General features: G+C 36.6%; 1 long non-coding RNA gene across 1 annotated transcript in view; it reads right to left on the bottom strand.

Moving 5' to 3' along the window:
- Positions 1–671: 671 nt before the first annotated feature.
- The window catches only part of LOC130022943 (uncharacterized), a 255,517-nt gene continuing 232,696 nt past the window's right edge, over positions 672–23,492 (bottom strand). The window contains exon 3 of the long non-coding RNA XR_008792338.1: positions 672–734. This is a non-coding gene — a long non-coding RNA (uncharacterized LOC130022943). The remainder of the gene's footprint in view (positions 735–23,492) is intronic.

Raw genomic sequence — 23,492 nt, 5'->3', positions numbered from 1 at the left:
CCAAGTGATATTTTTTTAAGCCAACCACCTTAACATGAGACCACAACTACCTAAAATGATATTTTTTAAACATCTGTAAAATTAGACAAACTATAAAGTCCTATGTGTTCAAATAATTTGGGCAGGTGACTATTGAATATAAAGAAACAGAGCAAGGTGATAATGATTGAAAAATGGTAACAAACCCTGATTACAGAACAGAGGGGATAGGGATGGAGATGGGAGGGAACCTTGAGGCACAGATGAATGATGTTGACAATCTAGTGGTGAGTGTGGCATTAGAGCAGTATATGCCTGAATCTCTATTATTACAGGTACTGAAAAATCATAGTGCCAAAAATAAATTTGAAAAATAAACTGAAAAAACCTACTTCCACAATTAAGAGAAAGTATTTAAATTAAATTTACATAATATTTTAATAAACACTTTCACTGGAATTTTGAATCTGATGAGCAAATGAGCAAAAATTATCTTTAGAAAGCAAAGAAAATTGACTTGTTTATATTTATAGTAAGATGTGCATAGTAGCAATTATAAACTGTATTGAAAGACTCAGAATTCATATTCATCCTTAATCTTACATATTATACCATATTAACACCTTTTAATTTTATTTTTGATTTTGGGCCACACTCAATTTTTTTTAAAAGCAAGGAAAACAAATAAGTATCTTATATTACCTTAGCAGAAATTCTCAATGTCATTTATTTGGCCTCTAGTCAGAAAACAGGTGCTAGAAAAAAAAGGAAAGGAAATCAAATTAACATATATCCAGGACTCTGAAAAAGAGAAAATCAGTAAAATACACAATATGATTAAATAAAATGCAAGAATATCTTGTACTATTATGCAAAATGTTATCTCACAGGTCACAGGGTCTATTTCCTGTAACCAATGATAACAAAGGTGGTCAGAAAGAGACCAATGCCAAAGAAACACATCTATTGACTTGGTGCAAAAGAATCTTTCTACACTTCCACTCCTCATGCCTGCCAAAGCTCCAGTAGCAATGAAGCGAAACAGCACAAAAAGAAGAAAGAATTAAAGAAGTATTTAACCCTTTAATTTTACATGTTAGAGATTGTGTTCTGTTTTAGCAAATGAAAAGTTCTATTTTCAAAGAGAAATCATAGAAATGATTCTAAGCTCCACCCTACTAGCTTCTCCCAGAAAATACTGAAGAATATATTCTAGCATCTATTAAAAACAGGAATTGAATCTAATTCTAACAAAATATCTTTTTTACCCCATTTTGGACACATCATTTGAATTCTTAAAGAGTACTTGATTTTAGACTTCCAGTCTTCAGGGCTGTGGAGAGTGCATTTCTGTTGTTTACTTTAAAAAAAATTTAAATAAAATGGGACAAGCGTTACAAAATCTGACATTTAGATCAGAACCTTCAAAAAGCATCTCCTTTACAAGCTTAAACTGAAGAAAGATAAATTAACCCTGTGTTCCATGGAGAGAAATAAATTTTTGTGAAGAATGTCCTTGAGGAGAGATGGGAGGAAGGAAGTGGAAGTGTTACTGGAGAACTTAAGGATGAAAACAGACAAGATATTATTGGATTCTTATGAGGAGCACCTTGAAGTTCTACAGAATGTGAAGGTGATGTCTGGTAACAGGAGGACAAGAGAGCTGTAAGGTGAGACGTCATGGGATTCTGGAGACTCATGTGATGAGATTTCCTCAGCAAGAATGAAAGTTGCTAACTGAATCCTCTGAGAGTTTGGTCTGTGGCAAGTAAAAAATGGACAAAAATGACCAGTAATTAAAAGAGATTTGTATTTTGGATTGAAGAAAAAAAATAAGTCATTGGTTCTCCCTCAGTTGGAGAAATCTTCTACCACAGAAAACAAACTACTTGGGTCATCTTGATTCCTCTTCCCTCCCTCCCTCCCTCCCTCCCTCCCTCCTTCTCTCCCTCCCTCCCTCCCTCCCTCCCTTCCTCCCTCCTTCCTTTTCTGAGTATTTGGGCCTTATTCAGTGATGTTCAGGTCTTATTCCTGGCTCTGTGCTCAGGTGCTTGGGAAACCATATGTATTACAGGGAATCAATCAAATGATCTGTGCCTGTGGACACACTCAGCCTTAGTTTCCCCGCATAGCAATAATTTTGTAAAATAGTCATCTCCAGCCAGGTTCTTTCTTAGAATTCACTTGTCACATCTTAGAATTCACTTGTCACATCTAAGGAAAGCACTTTAACCTTTGTACAATCTCTCCTGCCTCCTTCCTTCTTTCTTCAGATGGTCTCCTATTATTGTATATGGTTATTTATCAATAAATGTATCCTCTTCCTTTCACAAGAGGAAGTCAACCAATCTAAGCAATTCAGTTCCTCCCAAGAGGCATATTCTGACAAGTGAATTCTAAGAAAGAACCTGGCTGGAGATGACTATTTTACAAAATTATTGCTATGCGGGGAAACTAAGGCTGAGTGTGTCCACAGGCACAGATCATTTGAAATCAGGCTAATTTTCTTACAACTTCCTTGCTTTTTAAAATATACCAGAAATTTCTTACTAAATAATATTCAAAACAAGTAGATGCTAAGGAAAGACATCAACTATATTAAATCTCCAATTCCTACTGAAAAAGTGATAGGTAAGTCTTCAAGTATTTTCACTGGGAGGATATAGTCATATATGCCCCCAACGCTATCTAGAAATATAATTTGGACTAACTTGTAATTAGGAGCCTTAACATGTCCACATCAGAGATGGATTATTTTGAAATAAGTACACTCTAATACAAAATTAAGCTATCACATTAATAGCAAAGTGGAAAGAAAATAGTTCAGTCATTAGAGTATCTTCTAATGAAAATATTGCTCACTCAATAAATTGGAGAACAATAAATGTGGTTGAACACTCTGAAATTTACCTAAGTTTATTTAATGTTAGGCCAAGCAAAGCATTCAGTTTGAAAATCAACAAGGGAACTGGCTCTCATTCTAGCTTCAAATACATTCTATTAGAAATTAATTGCACATGACATTTATTTAGGGATGAGTTTCAACTCTTTGAGTCTAGATGACAGGCTTCTCTAGTTCCCAGTAAATACAGTTCAGAAAGGTTATATCATCACAATATGATTGGTGATTCCAGAGATTATTGTCACAATTATGTGGTTCACTAAATAAACAGCAAAACAAAACCAGAGACAGAATAGTAATTACAGAAAGTTGAATGAGAGATTACTTTCAGTAAATAAACAAAATCACTTTAATTTAGGATGTAAAGAGAAAGAGGCAGACTTTGAAACTATTTTAAGTAATTCTTTATTTCTGTCAGCTCACCAGGTATTTACAGAACACTGAGACCTGTGGTACTTTTATTATAATACTCTAAATTATTCAATTTATTTAAAACATTTCTGGAAACTAATAACTGCCTAACTCATAACTACTGTAAGCATACAGAATCTGTTATCTCCAGGTTGCTGCAAGACCTTGGAGTGTATGTTTTTGCACTCTAAACAAATTCATACTCATCTGATTGGACAGTGTTATATGTGTCCATAAGCTTGAAATAAAAAGGCTTAATCAAGTAATTTAACTTCTTATATTTAGTTGAAACTAGACCCCAACATCATAGGGATAATATGGAATATGCCCCCTTTTCTAGATACCAATATATTGTTAGTTTATAAACAGCTTTATTTGAACACCAAAATTAAAAGTGCTTTAACAAAAAGTGAATACTGGCATTTATTTTGTATTTTGAGAGTAGGGTCAATATAGCCCCACAAATGTACATATTATACTATGTCTTGTGTGTATTAACTTATTTCTTTGTAACAGCAGTCACTAAATAACTGTGCTTATTCACATGATGTGTCACACTTTAACTATTTCTATCAAAACCATCTTCTAATTTTCAGTCATTCCATTTAGAGACGAAGAGACAAGACTTAAAAGATGTAATAACTCTTATGAATGAACATTTCTAGTCTTTTGTAATTGAAGGAAAACAAAAATAACAGCAAATGAAAGAAGGTGATAGAATAAATGTTGTCTCCTGTGTGCCAGGCTGTTTATTACTCACAATTTAAAGATGAAGCTCAGGGATCAAATAACTGACTCAAAGTTGTCCAGTAAGTAATTGGTAAAGCTGATATACAAGCATGGATTCTTTTCATTTCAAGTCCTACATAATGGCAGCAGTAGCAACAACAAATATTTGCTGAAATGCTCCTAATATTCTAGGTGCTATTCCAAGTCCTCTACATAGACCCAATCATTTAATCATCAGCACCCTAGCCATTGCTTTCTGCATTTTATAGATAAAGAAACAGATGCTGACTCGTTGTGTGTAGGAGAATCACAATTCTAGGAGAGCCACTGAGACAAAACTGAGTTCTGCTTCATCGTTTCCCTCTATCATTCTCTTTGTATGCCTACTTATTTTACTTAATCCAAATTATAAAATTCACACCACTCCTGCTTTTAATGGGTAGAAAGCACAATTGATCTAGTAATATCTATTTCCTTTGTGAGGGATGGTTTGGGCTGTTTTGATATTCAACCAGCCTTGTTGAGAGCATCACAGTTCTTGTGGGTACCAAGTGCTCTGAGGAAGACATTCTACCTGCATCCTGAGAGCACATTGCTTGGGAAGAAAGGCAGCAAAGACAGAAGATATTTTAGAGTCAACAAAATCACTCATTTGGCAGACTTGCTGTCAGGATGTGTTGTCACTCTCCTTGACCACAGGGTCTAAGACGCTGGATGGGTGGGTCACTGCTTGAGAGGGATCATAATTTCTGAAACCCTGAGGCTGCCTTGTAGTTCTCAGATGATGGTAGCTATGGGGAGTCATTTGACAAGATTTCAGTCCAAGGCTGTGCTGCAGATGAGATTTGGTGTTCTAGGATGAGTGGATCCTAATGGAGAAGCCTATTATTAGGTTCCTTATTTTTGAAGAAGTTGTTTTGTGGTAAGGTTCATATACTTAATTTTACCTGAACAGTATTAAAAAAACTATTTTCGGTACCATGGTCACTGTCACTGTCCTCCTGTTTTTCATCAATTTGTTCGAGCGGGCCCAGTAACGTCTCCAACGTGAGACTTGTTGTTACTGTGTTTAGCATATTGAATATGTCACAGGTAGCTTGACAGGCTTTGCCATGTGGGTGAGATACTCTTGGTAGCTTGCCGGGCTCTCTGAGAGGGGCAGAGGAATGGAACCCGGCTCGACCAGGCGCGCTGTACACAAGGCGAAAGCCCTACCACTGTGCTATCGCTCCAGCCCAGGGTACCATGGTATTCAAACTATTAGTAGGATTTAATACATAAACTATTCCAGCACCACACCTTCTACCCATGTGTCAACATTCCTCTACCAATGTTCTGGGGTCTCTCACCCACCCTCTCCATCCCTGTAGTAAGCTTCCTAAGGAAGACAGGTCCTTGATTTCTGTTACCTTTGGACATTTATTATTTACCTATTCTGTTTCTTCATATCCTGTATATAAAAGAGATCAGTCTGTGTTTGTCTCTCTCCTGAATGACTTCACTTAGGATGATACTTCATCTGCTGGGCAGAACACTTCAGTTTTTCTTACAGTTGAGTAGTATTCTTTTGTGTATATTCCACAGTTTCTTTATTCAGTCACCTGATCTTAGACAACTTGAGTTGTTTCCAGATTTCGGCTATTGTGAACAGTGCTGTGGTGAATGTAGGAGCACAGAGGGGCGTCATTCAAATGCTAGCGGCTTCATCTATTTTAAATGAAAATGAGAAGAGCACACCAGTCTCCAAGGGAGACAAATTATAAATCAATGTCTCTGAGATATACCCCAAGTTTCATGGAGATTGTATAGAAGACAACAAGTAGAAGATGAATCTTATTTACTGCAAAGATTGGGCTGGGCTGGGTTCTATGGGCTGATAATTTTTAATTCTTAAAGTTATTGGAGCCTGAGGCTGGCAGGAATGATATGAAGATTTTTACAAAATTCTGTTGTACCAAACAGTCTAGAATTGTGAATATACAATAAAAATGGAGTGAAAAGTAAAGCTCTTATTCCAACTTGAAAGAAATAGTAATGGAAGAACAAAACTTTACTCCTATCCATGAAACAAGATGGCTTGTCAATCAAATTTCAACCGATCTAAATTTATATTGCTGAGATAAAGGTTGAAGCCTGTGTCTCAGTGAACTGAGTGAAATAGTCAGTCCCAGTCTTTGGAGATTTTATTCTATGTACAGACACATCAAAGCAGTTCAAAAGAATTTTACTGATATTAATACTTGTGGATTGGCTCTTTCTATAATTAGATGAGATTTAAAACAAATTCAATATTATTTTTTGTTCCATGTGTAATTTTACCTCATATTATTTTAAAAGTAAAAACAATACAATAGCTAGTGATAATTTTAGTCAGTAATGAAACAAACTTATTAGTTCTAGCATGGATATTAAACAAGTTTTTGTTTGCCAGAAAGCTATTTCAAAAGCAAATAAACTTTTGAAAGTTCACTTTTAAATATCACTTTTAAAAAGATTTGTGTATATATTTCAATAATGTTGAATACAAGACATTTTAACAATTTAGTAAAATAATACATGACCTTATAAAATCAGGCTCTATAGATTATGCCTGTTGCCTGGTGAAGACAGTTAAATGTCAGTTCAATTTACTGCTTTTATTAAACGATGCAATGCAAACTTAGAAAAAAGAGACCTAGCATAAATTAAAACATACACAACTTTATAGAAATATTTATATATATTTGTATAATACATAATATATATTCATTTATATATTATATATAGTTTTTGAAAACTATATTCTTATTCTTTGGTTTTGGTGCTACAGCTGGCAATGCTCATGGCTTGGCTCTGTGCTCAGAGGGCACAGTAACATTTCCATTGTGATACTTGTTGTTATTGTGTTTGGCATATCGAATACGCCACAGGGAGCTTGCCAGGCTCTGCCATGCAGGTGGAATACTCTTGGTAGCTTGCCAGGCTCTCCGAAAGGGACGGAGAAATTGAACCCAGGACAGCCACGTACAAAGCAAACGCCCTACATGCTGTTCTATCGCTCCAGCCCATATACTATATATATTTTTTGAAAACTATATTCTTATTTTTTGGTTTTGGTGCCATACCTGGTAGTGCTCATGCCTTGGCTCTGTGCTCAGAGGTCACTGATGGCAGTGCTTAGTGAACCAGATGAGCTGCCAGAGGAAAAACTGGAGTCTGCCATGTGCAATGCAAGTCACAGAACCTCTGGGCAATTTTTCAGCCCACCAAAACATACATAACTTTAATATCCTACAGTCCTATATGCTTATTTTTCTTCTTGCTAAGAACTGGAGTGTATGATTCTAAAATATTATTATATCTATAGTTCTATTTTGTGGCTACATACAAAATTGCTCAGGGTTTATTTCTGGCTCTGTGTGAAGAGATTACTCCTGTGGTGCTTGGGAATCATAAGCAGTTACAGAGATCAAATAAGGGTCAGCTGCCTGCAAGGAAAGAGCCTTACCCCCGTACTAACTCTTCAGCCTTCCTCAAATTTGTTGTTGAATCCTAAACTATGAAGGTTATGTGGCGTGGAGATGACATCATTTTTGAGAGGATGGACGTTAAACCATGCCCACAATTCTTGGGGCTTATGCCTGGTTCTGTACTTAGGGATATCTTCTTGTGGTCTTGATGAATCATATATGGTACTGGAGATTGATCCAGGGTTAGCTGCAGAGTAAGCATCTTAATCCTATACTATTTCTCTAGACCTGGAGATGAGACATTCAAGAAGGAAACTAGGATTAATATGGTGGAAGGGTGGAGCCCTGGTTCAATATGACTGATACCCATACAAGAAGATGAAAAGGCTCATGCTCAGACCTGATATTCTTATCTCCACATGGCCTCCAAAGCATCACAGTATAGCTCTAGTGGGACCTCAATACCACTGGGGCAGCCTTATCACACCCTATGCCTCCAGAGAGCCATATCCAGTCTTTTCTCTGTTCTTGAAAATATAGTATTTAAAAAGGAAATAGTCCAGCACCTGAGATTTAAAATCTTTTCTTCTTTGTCTGTCTCTCAACCACACACAGAAATAGAGAAAGAAAGAGAGATAAAGAGAGAGATAGATATATAGAAAGAGAGAGAAGGGGAGAGAGAGAGAGAAAGAGAGAGAGAGAGAGAGAGAGAGAGAGAGAGAGAGAGAGAGCTGTGTGAGAACACCTGAAGGCAAAGACCTAAACCTCAGGAAAAAGAACTTTTTCTTAGAAGCCAACCCTGTTGTCACTGTGATCTATACCACTGACTCTAGAACCGTGAGGAGAAACGTGAGCTGTTTAAAGCTCCCTAATTTTTGTCATGGAAGCACAAGGTTTAGATATACCCTCAATTTAATATTTAATTCTATAATGAATAAAACCTATTGGAGATTAACTCTAGAATTGCCTTTCAGTTTGGGTTTTATTTTTTTCTTTGAAATAATAAGCTCATAGAATAATGGGGTTGAGAAGAACTAAAGAACTATTTAGCCCAAATCCTTCCATTTCCATACTAAAACATATTAAGCAAACATGGTTTACAACATCACCTATGTTTTTGCTGTATACGTTCACACTTCTTAGATGTATGCTGTCATTCCAAACCCACTGCTTTAAGAACTGACAGTGCTCCAATGAACCTCCTCCACCATCCAGTGGTGAATTTAAGATGAAACTGTAAGCCATTAGTAAGCCCTGAGCACCGCTTGCGTCACCCACAAAATAAAACACAAACAAAACAAAGAGATGCTAACTTCTAGTAGAACATGATGGCAAAATAGTCTAGCTGCTGATTCATTTTTGTATGAAAGTAGAAACAAAAGAGCTAGAAATCTTAGCTCTTTTTGTAGCAGTTAACATAAAGAAAATATATGGTGATGTATACTATTTTGGGTCATATTAGTTATGAGGATCATTTTTTGCATGAGGTTTATCATCTCAGTTTTAACACTGGTGAGGAACAGAGTTGCTAAAAAGGAGTTTCATTACTGGAAGAGAGGGAAGAGGAAATTAAGAGGAGCCATGTGCTTTCACAATTTCACTTTTCCTTTTATACAGAAAAACTATTATTTTCTACCTTTATCTACTCAGCAGTGTAAGCCATTTATGAATTAATACCTGAATTTCTGGGTTAGCTAGGAGATCAGTTTACTTAAAATTCTAAGGATCCTTTTGTAAGAATCTTAAGTGAGACAGAGGACTGTTTTATTCAAGTTCACACTCATTCTGCCACTTTTTAAATTTTTTTAGAGGAGGATCATACCAGTGATGCTCAGGAACTATTCCTAACAGTGTTTGGGGGACCAATTGGGATGCCAGGAATCAAACCTGGGTCAGTCACGTGCAAGGCAAGCACCCTACCTGCTAAATTTTCACTCCAGCCTCCTGTTCTACTACTAACTTTTAAAAATATTTTTGAGGCAACATAGTCTACAACAGTGTTGATATTTATGCTCTTGGCACATCATAACTACCGTCAAAGTCTGAAGTATCTATATCCCTCCACCAGTCTCTTCTCTTCTAACCTCTCCTCCCTAATGATCCCTCTTCCCAGCTCCACTTGGTAACCTCATTTATGTTGTCCGATTCTAAGGGTTAGTTTTCATTGGATATTATCCATTTCCTTGCTTGTTCCATTGTGTACATGAGTAAGATCATGTGGTATTTGTCTTTCTCCTTTTATTTCACTGAAAATAACACCTCCTTGTTCTGTCCCTGTGTAGCAAGATGCCAGACTATACTTTTTTAATATTCCATTGTGTGCATGTACAATAATATCTGCATCCACACCTTGCGGGCACTGGAATTGGTTTCAGAGCATAGGTAGTATATATGGTGCTATAAAATCCTGGTACTTAAATGTTTATGTGTGTGTGTGTCTGTATGTGTGTGTGCATGCATGCACATATATAATTCTCTTCCATTTAGTGTTTTTGGAGTTTTTTAAATTAGCTTTTTCTCCAAACTGCCGGGACCGCCCCAGCTCCCAGGTAACCTCTGATTCCGGAAGTCATGTCCACAACCCACCCCCCTAGCGCCATCTTTACAGCACACAGTCACAGAGAAGAAATGCCGCGGGGGCGGGGGGGTGGCGGGGGCTCCACAGCTCCCGGAGAATGCACCAGGTCCCGAAGAGAGCTGAGATCACCGGGAAGTCCCAGATGGGGTAGGTGCCGCATCCCGCCTCCTCCAGATGGAACCCTGGTGACCATGAGCCTCTACAAGCATAGCTCGAGTATGCAGGAACCACGACTTTTACTCCAAACCATGCGGCCGCTTATGCAGCCGCGCGACATCTCCCTATATGCAAGGTGATCAATGGAAAGTAAATCATCCAACGTTTCTCCCTGAAAACCAGGCTTAACTCTTATATAGGCCACAACACCCAATGAGAGAGAGAGAACAAAAGGGAATGCCCTGCCACAGAGTCAGGGGGGATGGGAGGGTGGGGCGTGGGATGGATACTGGGATCCGAGGTGGTCGGAAATGGTCACTGGTGGAGGGATGAGTATTCAAAATAAATAATAAATAAATAAATAAATAAAAATTTAAAAAAATTAATTAGCTGTTTTTTTGGGGGGGGGGGGGGGGTTCTGTTTTTTGAACACACTTAACTGTGCTCAGGGCTTACTCCTAGCTCCGTACTCAAAGATCACTGCTGACGGTGCTCAGGGGACCATATGTGGTGCTGGGTATTGAATGAGAGCTGGCTGCCTATGAAGTATGCAACTTAACTTCTCAACAAACTCTTTAGCCCTGGTTTTAAAATTTTTGTTTTTGGGGGACAACATCTAGCAGTGTTTAGGACTTACCCCTAAATCTGTGTAGGGGCTCACTCCTGGCAGAGCTTTGGGGATCATATGTATTACTAGGGATTGAGCCAGGTCAGCCACATGCAAGCAAGGCAAGCACCCTACCCACTGTACCCTTACTCAGGTTTTTGTGTTCTTCAGATAGTTACAAACAAATGGAATTGTTGGATCATATGATAGTTCTATTTTTTTTTTTGGGTGACACCTAGTGATGCTCAGAGGTTATTCCTGGTCTGCACTCAGATTTTACTCCTGAAAGTGTTTGGGGGACCATATGGGATGCTGGGGATCAAACCTGGGTCAACCGTATGCAAGACAAACATTCTACCCACTGTACTATGGCTTAGGCATGCTAGTTCTACTTTTATTGAGGATTTTTTTTAATAAAGCTTTTACTGAAGCATGGGCTGGAGCGATAGCACAGTGGTACCTTGTGCGAAGCTGGCCCAGCCGAGCCCGGTTCAATTTTTCTGTCCCTCTCTGAGAGCCCGGCAAGCTAGAGTACCTCGTGGGCACGGCAAAGACTGGCAAGCTACCCATGATGTATTTGATGTGCCAAACACAGTAACAACAAGTTTCACAATGGAGACATTACTGGGCCCACTCAAGCAATTGATGAACAACAGGAGAACCATGCTAACAGTTGAACTGATAACACATTTCACTGTACCAACACCTTTGGCATTTATCAGCTGATCAGCTTTACTGAAGCTGATGTTGTTTACAGTCTCAGTCCCATCACAGTGAAGTGGGACACCTCTACCAGAACTACCTGTTTCTAGCTTTTATTTATTTATTTTTTGTCAAAGTCCATTCTCTTGCCATTAAGTTTTCTTCTTGGGTCTTACTCACAGCCTGAATCACAGCTCAAATAACCTCCGCATTTTATACTTTTAGTAGATAATGCCAGTGATTTATCCAGAACATAGCCTGTTTCCTACTTTACTCATCATAATTGAATATTATCTTTGTCTATATCCTGATTGTTGGATAAAGATAACTTCATTTTGACAATAAAAGGAATTCTCAGCAGTATTTCTTGTAGTCTGATAGGTCTCAGTAACAATCCTATACAAAGGAAAGAGTGGAAATAACATGTGATCAATATTCTGATGTTGTGACATAAGAGATCATACTTGGAACAACACACTTAGGAAAATAACAGGACTTTTAAACACTTATACTTGAGTGAAGTGCTTCATTCATGAAGTTGCTCCATACAGAAAAACACATTCTGATTTAAAAGTCACTGTTATTATACTCTCCATGAACCTGCAACTTTAAAAACATTTAGCATGCCAAATGGTTTACTGCAATCTTAAAAAGTTAAAAAAGAGAAAACTCTTTAACAAAAGAGAATATCCATTTTTCTAAGTGTTTTCATTTGAGAAACAATATTGAATCTTTAAAATGCTACTCTTTAGCCATACTTCTTTGTTCAGATGACAAGAAATAAAAATCACTCTTCTTCCAGTAATTTTTCAGCTGTCCCATCTCAGGGGGTTTATAATTATATTTCTTAAATCTGTCAGAACGAGTATCTCCCTCTCCCTCCATTTCTTCCATTATTTCTTCATTTAGCGCCCTCCACCTCTCACTTGTTCCCTTCCCCCCTTTGTTCTCTGTTTATTGAATAAAATAAATATGAAAGTCAACAAGGAACTTTCTTTACTTTGGGTTGGACGAGTATTACGGAGCTGATGAAATAATAGTGTCAGAGGATGATAGAGAGAGAGAGAGAGTATAGCAGTTAGGGTACTTTCCTTGCATGTGGCAGGCCAAAGTTTGATCCCTGATACCAGACATGGTCCCCTGAACCCTTCAAGGAGTGATTTCTGAGTACAAAGCCAGGAGTATCTCAAGGAGAAGTTGTGTGTGGCCTCCAAAACAAAACACAAAGAGATAATGTTTTAACATGGCCACAGGAATTCAAGCTTATTCCCTCTCTCTCTCTCCCTCCCTCCTTCCCTCCCTCCCTTCCTTCCCCTTTTCTCCCTCCCTCCTTCTGGATCTCTCCTGGTGCAGTTCAGAGGACCATATTTGATGCTAAGGATCAAACCTGGGTTGGCTGCTTGCAAAGCAAGCACCCAACCTCTGTACTACTTGTCCAGCCTCTTGAAGTCTTTTTTGTTATTGTGGGATGATGGAACACCCCACTGTGCTTATGGATTGCTCCTGGCAGTGCACTCCTGACAGGTTTGGGAGATCATATGTGGTGCAAGGAATTGGATCAGGATTGACTGCAAGCAAGACAAGTATCCTACCAGAGGTACTATCGCCCTGGCCCCTAATTTTTACTTTTTAATGAGCATACATGATATGCAAATTAAAATGGAATATCAAAGGAAGTTTCTGATTCTATCCATCCTCTATCCATTCTCTCCATGTCTGATGAGATCCGCCTGGCCCAACACTATTGACCTCTCTAAATCTCTTTTCATCCCCTTTAGGGCTGCTAGCTTCCTCTGTAGCTCCCATGATCCTTATAATTAAAAATCATCCCTACTTATCTATGTCTTTCTCTTTCACAATGTTATCGGTGACTATCATGTTTCCGTAAGTTCATAGCATGCCAGGTAGATGTGTAGCTCAGACCAGAGCACATAAGAGTCATCTCTGCAACATGCAAAGAGTAATTACAGCCAAGCTTGGAACCTGGAGAAAAATGGGAAGAAACTTAAAGAATGTCAGATAGACACTGAGGATATTTGCAAGTCTTTAAGAAAAGAAATGTAGTTGGGGCTAGAGCCATTGGACAGCAGCCAAGTGTTTGCCTCATATGAGTCCCACATAGATTCAATCTCTGTCCCCTCATATGGTTCCCCAGGCCTACCAAGAGTGATCCCTGAGTGTAGAGCCAGTAGTAAGCCCTTAGCACAGTCAGCTGTGGCCCAAAAACCAAAATATAAAAAAGTAAAAGAAATGAGAGAGGCAGAATATTAAGGGGCAATTCATGAAACTATAATAGGTTTTAGGGTATGGACAATCTCTGGCTATTTAGTCCAGACACAAAACAGTATTTTTTTTCTGGGGATTTTATTAACAGTCCCAGTTTACCCACAGATTGTCATCACCTTTTAAAATTATTTTTGTTTAGAGGGACCATTTCTGACAGTGCTCAGGGCTTACACTTTGCTCTGCATTTAGGAATCACTCTTAGAGGAGCTTGTGGGGACCATTTGGGGTGTCAGGGATCAAACTTGGGCCAGTCGCATGCAAGGCAAGTTCCTTACCTTCTGTACTACTATCTCTATGGCCTCATACAAACTTTATGTGTCCGTGAGAGGAAGGCAATGAACAGTAATAACGGAAATCTATATCCTTTACAATTATGTTATACATATTACGCTTATCAAAATACAGATAATTTAATGCTATATTGTAGATTCAAAATTTTGGGCACAACATTTTATCATTTTCGTAAAATGTAAAGCATACTGGAAGTACTGTGGAAACTGACTTTTGCTGTTATTATCCTGATAAACCACCATGATCATAGCAATGAGAGTAGGCAAAACTTGACAATCTAAAGATGCTTCTGAGATGTTTATAATACTTTCTAGGCTGAAACCACTTCCCCAAAGTTCAATGTTATCAAAAAAGATTTAGAGTTCAAATAAATTTGGAAATACTGTGTTAGATAACTATGTTACTATTGTCTTTGTACCAAGATTACACACACACACACACACACAAACACAAACACACACATACACATCTTAAAACTGAGGTATGCACTAAGAACTTCCTCTTGCCTTTCCCACTATCTTTTGGCCAGGTGACATTCTCTGAGAAAAACTAGGGTAAATGTTGCATTGCTCAAACAGCTTTACTTTAGTGCAGGAAAAAGATTAATTCTTCAACAACTAGCCTCAGTTGACAGTGAATTTGCTCTTGAGTCTAGATAAATAATTCCCTCAAGTTTATAGACTCTACATCATGAAAAATAAATTAGTCTTTCTGAAGAAAAAAATACTGCATGCTGCTGTACAAAAAAAACTAATAGGTTAGGGATAGGGACAACCTCAATAATAATACTGAGAAATATGTATTTTCAAATACCACATTTTCAAATGCAACCATGACATTCTAGGATACACTCTTGAAAATCTAATGAGCTCCTGAAACTGTATTTAGCTAAAATTCAACCTCTTAAATATTTGGAAAGGTCAATTTTGATATGATGAATTATAATTTTGGCAATTCCCATTGTACAGCTGTTCTCAGGAAACATAATATTGTTGGTGGTGTAAATAATATATTTAATCAGCTTCCCCAGAGTTTTTCTTGTTAAATATCCTTTAGAAAATGTTCAAATGTCCTAAGTTAACATAGCTCTTTCTTGCTGGCTTAAACATATATTCAATTGATAAATGGTTAGCACATACTACTGAATAACACCCTGCCTGGAGCCCAGAATTCCTGAAATACATAGCAAATGCACAATGAAGCACTTTAGAAGAAACTCTCAATTAAAAAGTTGCATGGTGGGATAGGGGGTCTGAAGAGAGTGCCAAGGGCTGATTCACATACTTTGCATGCAGGAGGTCTGGGTTCAATTCTTATCAACGCATGGTCTCCTAAGCACCTCAGGGAGTAACCTCCTAATGCTAAGCATGGAATAATCCCCTTTACTGCCAGGTGCTGTGTGTCCACCCCAAAAGAACTTTTCAAATTGCATTTTTAAACACCATCACAGGAAGATATCCTCTATGCTATATTAAGTAGGGGTTAAAGTTGAGTGAACACCTCCAGTGATAAACACAAATGTATGCAGAAAATAATATTTATAAAACCTATGAAAATTTAGGTTTGTCCACATGAATTTTCTATAAGAAAGTAAGAACTATGATTAAATTTTCAGATGAAAATGTTGCTAGTTGTTATAGCATGGGAGTTTATAGAGATTTCTTTCTTTACCTCTTTTAAAGTTTCATAATTTTAACTTTTTAAAAACAAATGCACAAATTTGGAATATGAACTACTCATAGTATGAAATGGATTACCAAACATCCAGAAAAGAACAAAATTAACTCTGAGACTCAGTGAAAACTATGAGAGTTGCAGAATAATTGGAAAAAACGGTGGGAGGAATAAGTAGAGGGATTATTTTGGTGGTGGTATGCCATGGAAGTTTGGTGGTAGGAGTGGTGATAATTACTCTCATATAGAGGTAGGAAACTAATCTCCTGAAATTTAATGATATTGTTAAAATATTTATATAAAAAGGGATAAAAATCAAAAGAGAGCAAAACAAAAACACATCAAATACAAAAGTGATACAAGAGTAATATATGTACATATATAAGTAATATATATACATATATATTAATTCATGCATTGGAGGGGAAGATAAATTAAAAGAAGGAACAGTATAGGGGCCTGAGAAATAGTATAGGGCTTAAAGTATTTAACCTTGAAAGTAATCAACCTGGGTTTGAATCCTCTGAGCAGCACCAAGAGTAGTCCCTAAGCACATAATCAAGAGTAAGCAATGTAAGATGTGCTCCTCCAAAAAAGAGTCTGAGGTATGATGTATTACTTTCAAAAGTTGATTATGGGGTCAAACATCTCAGTGAAAAACTGCAATCTCAGGGAGTACTCTGGACTATCAGAGATTAGGGATCAAGGACTCAAAGGCTTGGGCTTCAATCTGGGAACAAAAGAATATGACGTTACTAGAGCCTAGTCATTATGATATTTTTTTAAATTTTTAAATATTTTTATTAGTGAGACACCACGAGGTACAGTTGTAGACTTACACATTTTTGTGCTTGGGTTTCAATTATACAATGACCAAATACCCATCCCTCCACCGGTGCCCATTTTCCACCACCACGGATCCCAGTATCCCTCATTATTATATTTGTATTATTCACGCATCTTTCTTCTTTCCCACTTAAGATAATTTATTCTTCAGTTTGTTGGTGAGTAGTCAAATTATTGTTCCTTTCTTTGTTAATTGCTGGACAATTCTAATACCAAGGCTACAGTAAGTCTTACTATCTCAGAAGCATTGTGGAGAATCCCACACTCTTGAAGTTGGGGAAACAAAGAATCCTTTGAGAGGAGTTAGCAAACCTGGCAGTGCTTTTGGAACCATGCAATACTGTGAATCAAATCCAGGGCTCTCTCTTGGTGTACTAGAACAGATTGAATAAATCAATGTGGCATACGTGCAAAATGAAATATTATAAGACTATGAGAAAAATAAAATTTTTCAGTTTGGTGCTATGTGGATAGAAGAAGGGGATGTCATGCTAAGTAGAATCAGAAAGTAAAAGACAAATACACATGCTCTTGCTCATATGTGGAGTATAAAAAAGAAAGGGATTTTAGACAATCTCCAAGGAAAGAAATCTTGAGTTCTGATAAACAGAACAGGAAACTGTGAAATCTACAGGGTAGGGATGAACCGTGGGTATGTGGTGGAGTGATCTTACCACTCTGGTGGAGGGATTGACAACTTTTCTCTGCCAAGAGCCATCTGGATATTAATCACAGTATATGTGGACCATACAATATAGGAAGACAGGCTATGGGCAGCCAATGAGAAGCATATGTGTCTGTCCTATTGTGTAACAGGGCCAGACTTCATGACTTCACAGGCTGTGTACAATTTGAAGATTGGGTATTCCCTACTTCTGATATAGCAAAACAGTGCAAAACAAGGATTTTAATCTATTTAAACTGGGATACTTCAAAAATAGATAAATCAAAATGAATGCAAAGCAAAACAAACAAAAAATTAAAATGGAGCACCTTCAAGTCAGAGCATGCACTTCAGTCTTTTGAGCCATTTCTGATTTCACAACAAGAGTTCCAGGAGGGAACCTTAAGCTCAGGATACAGGAAGAGCATTTTCCCCCCTAATAGATGATGGCAAAGAATAACCCTTTCTTTCCTTAAAATGGTCCACCTGGATCTTACAGAGATGTTTTTGTTCTAGTAACTCCATTTTTTAAACCAACCCCCAAATCATGGCAACAGTTAGAAAGAAAACAGGTTGATAAAACTTTAATTGTTGGAGCCAAGGATCTAGCTCAAAAAGGCTTCAGTACATAAATTGCATACACAAAATCTCCAAGTACTTAGTACACATTTCTCTAGCATTTCAGTATAGTGCCATGAGCTACGGCTCTGGGCAGCCCACAAAACTTCTGAAATCAATCATACAATTTTCAGATCTAAGACACTGGCCTTAATACCACAGGGAGTAACTCCCAGGCTCAGGAGCACTGACCTCCTCCCAAATCCCTGTATTTGTCTACTGTCTACTTGTTAGAAAAAAAGAATGAGGATTACTCATTAATAGTCAACCAAATTATTATCAGCTCTTGAAACAAATTTTACTTATTACCTCATTTTAGAGAAATTAGAAATACTTTCAGACTAATAAAAAGTTATTTTTATTTGACTATAATAGCTGTAAATTCCTTTTGCTGTATAAAATTATGGGGAGTTTACTGTGCACTATTCAATATTTTGAAAGCTATTTTCTAAAATTGAGACAGATAATTATTTAGGGATTCAAAAATACTCCCAATGTGAATATGCATGTTCTAATGATGTCATTTATACAGTCCTGTGGATTAAAGCACAGTTTTCCTTTAAATTAAATATTTGGGGGCTGGAGCGATATAGTACAGCAGGTAGGGCATTTGCCTTGCACACAGCCGAACCAGGTTCGATTCCCAGCATCCCATATGGTCTCCCTAAGCACCGCCAGTAGTAATTCATGAGTGCAAAGCCAGGAGTGACCCCTGTGCATTGCCGGGTGGACCCAAAAAGAAAAATAAAAAAATAAATATTTGTTCTCATCTACATGTATATATAACCTCTGAGACATCAACTATACACAATATATGTTTTTTGGAATAATGTTTGTGCAGCACAAACTACCCATAATTACAAGTAAGAGAAATAAATTGTGCAAAACTTAAGTTCAGGATTACTTTTCCCAGGGCCTAGTGTATAAGCCCATTAGTAAAATTTAAAATTATACAAAAATTTCTATGATTTTCTTTTGTCACCTGAAAACCAATAACCATTTACATAATATGAAGAATCCTTAAATTCAGATTTTTCATTTAAAAGTTCTCATTTTATGTAACATTGTTCTCTTGCATCTTTTCATTGTTTGCCCTTATAATATTACCCAGTTGAAACTTTGACTTTTCCTGTAACGTGTCTATATGATAGCAAATATTTTATTCAAATTAGCATTTCATCAGAATCAAAAGTGTGACTGATGAATTTTTGTCTTTTTAAAAATAAAAATATAAAAGTCTTTGTTAGGGAGCTAGAAAGCATAGTCTTTCATAAAGTACATGACATATGATATATGAACCACCCTTTCTCTTTTTCTCTTAAATAGGAAGCTGCATCTTTCATGACTATTGCTGTCCTGATTTAGCACTTATGACTAAGATCCGAGTCACTAATGTGGGATGAGAGTATGTACATGTGCTCATGTGTGTATGACAGAAAGGCAGAGACACAGAGAGTGGGGAGAGACAGCATTAGTGAGAATAATACACATAAAAATAGAAATAAAGACACAGGCAGAAAGACTGACAGTGCAAAAGAGACAAAACCTATACACAGACACATACACACAGATGAGGATGAACATGCAGTTTTCTTTATATAATGGTCTCTTTGTTTCATTTTTTTCTTGAACCTATAGAGCTTTCTTCAACTAATTTCATTTTTGGAGAACTGAAACTCCTTTGCTTTCTACTATTTTGTGTTTGCTTATAGGGATCATTATTGTGTTCTCTCATTCATGATTTAAGATTGAAACACTTTTAAATATTTCTCATTTTTCTAGGTGGCTGTAAGTCTTATGTTATAAATCCCATAGAAAATGAATTTTTTCTATATATAATATAGATTTAATCTCATATTAAAATGCAATTTTTATTTTTCTGTAATAAAGTGACCTATATTCATTATACTTAAAGATCTACATGGTCTAAATTCCACTTTATAAAACAGCAACAAATATTTACTGCTTTAAACTGACTGTTTAGTTGTAAGTCAATACTTTTTCCCTTAGAAATCATCTGTGAAAAGACAGAAATAGTCAGAAGAACAATGACATGTTTCGGTTTTGCTGCATACAATAAAGTGAAGTTTGAACTTGGATTAGCAAAGACTTGGACTTCCTGAAATATCTATTATATCTTCATTTTCTGCTCCGGTCCTCCTAGACATGAAGCCCTATATGGAAGATGATGACAGGTCTGCCTATTTTATTATAGCACTTACGTTGGCATTCACTGCCTCTTGCATATAAGGAACTAGAAAGTGTCATGACAAGAAATAAGTCAGAAGGTGACTGATACGAGGTTACCTGACATAAAATCGTATATAAAGAAAGAAAACCTGAGAAAAGGCAATGCCAAGTGAAAACAAATCATTTACTTTTGATGACCTGGGTTTGATTCCTCAGCCCCTCTCGGAGAGCCTGGCAAGGTACCTACAGTATCCTACCTGCACAGCAAAACCTGGAAGGCTCCCCGTGACGTGCTCAATATGCCAAAAACAGTAACAAGTCTCACAATGGAGACGCTACTGGTGCCCGCTCAAGCAAATCGATGAATGGGAGGACAGTGCTACAGTATTTCCCATGTAAACATATATGTATATATGTATGTATATATATTTGGAAAAACAATATTAAGTTTTTTAAAATAGCACAGATACGGAGCACTAAACATATTCCAAATGATGTTCACGTATCTTCTTAGTTCATGAGTTAATTCTTACACTAATTCTTTGCCTGTGTTATCCTGTGTTATCTACTTAACCATGCTCAGACCTTGGCAAGTACAAGGATGATGATAATAGTACCCTTGTTGTGGAATGGCAATTCAGAACTGAGTTCAGAACTCAGTTGTTTGGCTTCCCAACTAGGGCTCTTTACACACTATGCCATCCATCCCATTCTGCTGCTTGCTGAACAAATTCCACCTCCTCTCTCAAGGAAACATACTGGAAGAAGAGAACTCGACTGTGGTTTCAGAGACCTAAGTGTGAGACAGTGATCTGCATTCTTATATGTGTACCCCATGGGGAACTGGAAAACAATAATAGAGGAGAAAGAAAACCAAACCAAAAGTGAAACTGCTTCTGAAGAGTACTAATTTTTCTGAGCGTGTAATGAAGAGTGAGGCTGGCAGGCAGTGAGAAATAGGCCTGTTTCTAGTTTATCTGTGGGTCTGATTGCTTTTTTCTTATCTGTCTGAAGAACAGGACATGCGAATTACAGAATGGTGTGGTTGTGGGGTTCGGGGGGGTATATTTTCTGATTTAAGGAAAAGTTTTAAATTTTAAAAACTAGAAAAAGTTGGGAAGCGATGATTGTCAATAAAAAATAAACCTCTCGTGTAGCTATATATATATATATATATAGCTATATATATTGGCAAAATTATGTATTAAAATTAAGTGAAGGCTTCCAATCTATAAGGGGTATTATGTAAGTCTTGTGACAAACCACAATTAAATTTTAAATCTGGCATTCACCACATCTCTCTTCAAAGAACGTTGGGGTAGCAGAAGTTATTATTCCTTTGCTATGTAAAAGTATTGAAATTTAAAAATAATCAAAAGACTTGTGTTTCCATCCCTCCCAGAGAGAGAAACTTAATGCCAGGCTCATGTGGAGATGAAAAAGTCAGAGAGTCAATTAGAAATCCACAGGAGCAATCCTAGCTCTGTGATCTAGTGACTAAGACACTTTGTAAATTAGTCTCTCTCTCCCTATCTCCATCTCTCTCTCTGGTTTTATATATATATATATATATATATATATATATATATATATAGTGTGTATGTGTGTATGTAGATATATGTGTGGGAGGGTGCATATTCATTTACTTCAATTATAATTTTATAAATTGTACTTAGAATTCTTAAACTCCATGGGTATAAATACAAGTTTCTTAAGGATAGTCAGTGAGTGATATGTTTTAGGAATATTTGTTTGAATTTCTTATATGATAGCATTTTGTAGAGAGGAAAACAAAACTGAGAAAAAAATGACATCTTAAGCAAAAATAATTAGATTCAAATAAAGTCACCTAACAAATGTTGGAGCTAGCTGATATTTACTGGCCTATATGTGAAATGTTAGTCATGTAGTCATCATTTTTAAAGTCATGTCGTAAGGAAAATAATTTTATGACAGTCAATAAGTATAATGGTAAGAGTTCAATTTATAGATTTTCCCAGTATTTTCCTTCTATTTTATATGTACAATTGGCAATTTTATTGCTTAGAATGTGAAATAAAGATTCAAATCTATCCATTTCATTTTTACAAATGTTGACTATGGGGCAAGGCTAATTCATGATGCATAATTTTCTGATAAAAAATACCATTATTGTCCATGACATTTTAAAGAATAAAAATGTCAAAGGTTTAACAGAGGAGCCAAAAGTGCATGAAGGAGCCACATAGCCTTGACATGAGCTCTAGCTCTTACCACTACTCATTCCTGAATCTGGGCATTATTTTTCCTTTCTATGACTCAGTTTTCTCATTTCTAAGAAAACGGGCTTGCCTTTTTGTAACTTGGTTTTCTCAGTTTTCTAATTTCTAAGTGAGATCACAAGCTGTTGTGAGGACCAATTTGTTTACTGTATCTAAAGGGCTTAGAACAGCTTTCTTAGAACAGTGCTTGGAAGGTACCAGTGCTATTCCATTTTAGCTATCATTTTATCTATGTAAAGCTACAAAGTTTGGGAGCTGGGAAATACAGCTTACTGGAAGAGAGTATGTTTGTATCCTCTGTATGAGGCCCTGAGTTTGATCCCCAGCACCCTACTTTCCTAAAACTGACTATGTTTTATAATTATAGATCCAAAACAGAATTAGAAAGAATTCAGTGACATAGTAGAACATAATATACTAAGAAGAAATTACATTCTAATATATATGACATTTATTTAAACAAAAGGATAATTATTATAATTCTCAAAACATGAACAGTAATACTGGAAATGTTAAATTATTAGAACATTCTTTTAAGATAAATTTTAGAATTGAGTTTAATGAATTTATGGATTAAGAAGCATCAATTTAGCTGTAATATTTTTATATATATCTCTGTAAAATATAAAGTGGCACCCTTATTAATAAGACAAAAACTCCAATATAAAACATGAACCAAACTTTTCAAGAGGCATTTCATTAAAGTATATATGGTGATAGGTATGGTGTTGGAATTATGTGCATGAGAAACCATCATTAATAGTACTGCAAATCACAGAACATTAACCAATAAAACAACTAATAAAGATATGTTAATGGTACATCAACAATATTAAAAGATATTAAAATCTATTTGTCGACAGGGAAATGCAAAGAAAAACAAGTATCACTACATACATGCCAGAATGACTACAATTTAAAATGCTAAGCATAGTAAATGTTAGCAAGAATGGAGAACAAGTGGAAATCTCTCTGTTTCTGGGATATGAAATATGAAAGTCTATCACCAGTTTGAAAAACAGTTTGATAATGAACTAAATCTCAAACATCCACCTACCAGGTACTGTGATACTATATTCTTGGGTATTTATCTAAGAAAAATGAAAGTATTTTCCCCCATAAAAATCATGTACACAAACATCAAAATAT

Source organism: Sorex fumeus, unplaced genomic scaffold, assembly GCF_029834395.1.
Source record: "Sorex fumeus unplaced genomic scaffold, SorFum_2.1 ptg000021l, whole genome shotgun sequence".
NCBI classification, from domain to species: domain Eukaryota; kingdom Metazoa; phylum Chordata; class Mammalia; order Eulipotyphla; family Soricidae; genus Sorex; species Sorex fumeus.
Note: the sequence above shows the minus strand (reverse complement) of the source record. Positions and strands in the feature narration are given on the sequence as shown.